The 3,891-nt window shown below is 42.2% G+C and overlaps 1 long non-coding RNA gene across 4 annotated transcripts; it reads right to left on the reverse strand.

Annotated features, from left to right (window-relative positions):
- Nucleotides 1–327: 327 nt before the first annotated feature.
- On the reverse strand, nt 328–2,894 carry LOC125551461 (uncharacterized). Of its 4 annotated transcripts, XR_007302680.2 has the most exons (3): nt 1,971–2,842; nt 1,424–1,874; nt 328–556 (listed from the first exon to the last, which is right to left on the reverse strand). It is a non-coding gene; the product is annotated as an uncharacterized LOC125551461 (long non-coding RNA). The 4 variants fall into 4 exon arrangements; XR_007302677.2 differs by lacking the exon at nt 328–556 and having other exon boundaries at nt 1,259–1,874; nt 1,971–2,894; XR_007302679.2 differs by lacking the exon at nt 328–556 and having other exon boundaries at nt 1,259–1,892; nt 1,971–2,894.
- Nucleotides 2,895–3,891: the final 997 nt, after the last annotated feature.

Genomic DNA, 3,891 nt, shown 5'->3' on the forward strand with positions numbered 1-3,891 from the left:
CCCTCGTCCGCGACGATTGAGGCAGCACCTTTCATGGCAGTACTCCCAGCACCGCAATGGCAAGGGTGTCAATAATACCGACACCAACTATCGCCGCCAACCCTATGGGCCTATAGCACTACCGAGGTGATGCATTCCCATCTCTCCAGTCCTGCCGCTATATATACATCTGTTTGCAGCAGAATTGTGACTTTCTCCTTGTATAAACCCCCAACTCCTCTGCCATGTATGAACAATGTGGATGTGCTTCTTTTTCGTCCAATGCGCAAACGCCCCAGTGAAAGCAAGCTTTTCATAGATCTTCCATTGACTGCTAGTAAGCATGCATTTTCAATTCATGTGATTTAATGTGCCATTATAAATTGAAAAGGACATTGACAGCTAGTTAGATCACCGCAGACAATAGGTACAACTAACTGTAGGTTGTGAATGAAGGAAATTTGATAGGCTTGAACTACTTCAGTGAAAGGATGGTACATTTAGTGAAAGCGTGAGCATCTGAAACCAACTGATATGCAGATATGTAAGATATGCCTCACAAAACTGTTGAACCTTGCTGCATAAGATCCAAAAAAAAATTAGGAAAAAGAAAAAGGTCACTATTAAAAGGAGATAAGAAATATATCCACTAAAAAGATGAAATAATAAAATGGCTTAATTGGTATGAAGTAAGAAAAAAACACGTATTCATCCCACATCTTGGTACATATTCACATCTTTGTACACAATGTTTTAGATGTTTTTTCTCATGGGATCTATTTCTTTATTTGAATTAGCCCGCCTCTTGTCTGAACCTTGAGAATGCAAGAATAAATCATATTATGGTTTTGAAACATGACAATATCTAGTGTTGTCCTGAAGCTTTTTTTTGGCAATTAATTATCACTATTTGATCTTTGTGGCCATTCATCCATTCTTATACCTTCATAACACAAGAATAATACAAAGGAAAAAAACTTATTTCCTGGTATATATATATATATATGACATATATCAGTTGGGGTAAAACACAAACACCTGGCCTATAACATTAAGTAGTACAAAGCCTTTCCAATGGACAAAAAAAGGCATGGTACTCTAGTGTAAAAAAGTTAAGAAAAGAAGACTACAACCAACAACAAATATGAGTATATAATAAAAAAATGAAAATGGATATTATTAGTCGGATAAGAAGGATAAGAAAGTTTTTAGTTTCTTTTAGATGATTTGATGCAGCAATTGCGAAGAAATCATCAGTTAATCTCTGACTCAATTTAGATGAATCGGAACTATACTGTATTAAGTTGGCAAGGGCAAAAAACAATAGAGTTTAGTCACTTTCAGTTGTACATGAACAGTGCAAATATGCTACATCAACGTATTCTTTCTCTTGATAATGTCAGTATAAGTCTGCATCGGACCATTGGGCGAAAGTGTTAGAGACCTGCAATAGGAGGCTGTGTGTACTGATGACAAGAAAGCATACTTGAAGGAGTTAACTGGTGAAGAAAATAGCACCTGAAGAATACTTACTGAGTTAGCTGACAAAGAGAAGCGGGTGTGAGATGGTTTGATGGACTAAAGTGGACATGGATGAGCAGAACTCTAAATATCACATACCTTACTGTTCCTCGGCGCATTTGCTGGTTGTATCTCTATCCCTCGTCCCAATTCAACTTCCCTCTGTATCTCACCAACTTCCTCCTTCGGTCCTTCCTGTACCACAAAGGCTGTAACCTGATGTTATATCCTGCTACCGATGCTATCAATCGAAAGAGAGACCTTGGACAGTGATTCTTGGGTGTGCTTTATATAGATGCAGAACACAATGCTGATGAGACACAACTTCCTCCCTTCTACTCCATATAATCATATCACCATGATTATGCTTGAACCTGTTTGTACACAACACACTACCATCACTAAAGTAGACATGGTGAGCCTTGATTGCCGGATATTATTCAGCAGTAAGAGAAGGGAGTTTGCATTACCATATTATATCGTCCAGGATGGGTCGTTCTAAGGGGACTCGTCTGCGGCGTCATTTAGACCACGGTGTCGGCGGAGATTGGAGTGCTGGGCTGCTGGCGGTGCCTACCGCCCGCGCCCAGGCCGTCTAGTCTGCCGGCGACGGGGTAGGGTAGTCACCGGTTACATCAGGCAGGGTGAGGGGAGCGCGTGCCGCCGGCGACCTGGTAGAACTCGGTGGGGCATGCACGACGCAGTCCTCAAAGGGGCAGCGGATAAGGCCAGCGACCGCCGCTTTGTCCCTACCACGAGCAGCACGCGCGGACCACAATCGCCGCACCACGTGCACAGCTCCGGCCAGATCTGCCGCCCCCTTCTTAGCCCCGCCACCAGACGCCACATCGGGCGCCCCCTGTCCCAATTTCTCCACGCTCGCCGGATGACCGACGCCTTGCCATGGCTGGGCACTTCTCCCTCTCTCCCCCACCGTGGCTCGTGTGCGTGGTGACGGCAGGCATCTCGTGTGTCCGCGAGGACCCCGACGGTGGCTTGCATATCCCTAGTAGCGGCGGGAGGGTTCCTACTCTACTTCCTACCGGGGAAGTTCCTACCGGGGAAGGGATTGAGTGGAGAGGTGGGCGCTAATCACGAAAGAGAGGTTGCGGACGCGGAGTGGAGCGCGGTCAATTGTTAAGTACATACAGAGAATGGATTAGATCAAGGTTAGCGGTTGGATTGAGTTTAATAGGCTTAATCCTGCGGTGGTAATAGATTCGTGTATATTTGTGGGGTGCGTTTAAAAAAGTTTATGTTTGATTGTTTATTAGTAGTAGAGATTTTAGTTCGATCATGGTACGAATGTAAAGTCGTAGTGAGACTGAATGAAATTTATGGTTTGATCAATTGAATGTTCTGGTAGAGCCGTATCAAATTAATATAAAACGTCATCAAGCAACATGTATTCCTTCGCATCACAAACATTTCATACTCCCTTCATTCCAAAATATAGTGCGCCCGCGCTTCTCGAGGTCCAACTTTAACCATAAATTTAACCAACGAGATCAACTGCGGCGGGAGAAAAAATTATATAATTGAAAACTTCTTTCGAATACGAATTCACTGATATAATTTTTGCTCCCGCCGCAATCGGTCTTGATAGTTAAATTTACGGTCAAAGTTGAAGCACGTGGATAGAGAAAGCACTACATTATGGAATGGAGGGAGTATTAAAGACCATATCAATTCCAAATATTTTTTAGGGAAGTCAATTCCAAATACTTGTAGGGCGCGAGCAGTCCCCTTGTTCAAGCACTAGGTGATACATCTATTTATCCACTTATTTAATTGTTAGTAGATACTACTAGCCTAACTTGTCCATCGCAGTCATTTTTGTTCTTAAACTTGTTACACATAATACTTGTACTAGTACGTAAAACTGGTGTCGTAACTTATGAACGCGTCTAGATACGGTCAACAGCAACACCGCCCGCGCGTTCTTCGCGTTTGCCCATGCCTTTAAACGTAGAAGGGGAGGAGAGAGAGAGAGTAGACATGAAACCCACCAGTAAGTGAAGTGGAATAGTACGTGCTGACGAGCTTGTCCCACTAATGTACTAAAGTTAATATAAAACATGATATGCATTAAATAGGCTATGGTAATATAAAAACATTATATCAATAAAGGAGAGTATAACAAACGTTGCTACTATGTTGCTATTGACGTGCGGCTTGAAGGCCCTGGTCGCATGTTCGATCATCGTCCTTTTTCATTTTTAATATATACTAGTAAGGTACACGTGCATTGCATACATGAGATTTGGCAAGCAAATTATGAATAAATACCACACCATAGCATGTAAGCTTTGAGTCATATATGCATGATGTATATGTTCGTTTAATTCTTATAGTTCATCTCATTCAAAATAAATAAGTTTTATAAAAAGT

The sequence above is a fragment of the Triticum urartu genome, chromosome 4A, assembly GCF_056163025.1.
Source record: "Triticum urartu cultivar PI428250 chromosome 4A, HENAU_Tu73, whole genome shotgun sequence".
NCBI lineage: Eukaryota > Viridiplantae > Streptophyta > Magnoliopsida > Poales > Poaceae > Triticum > Triticum urartu.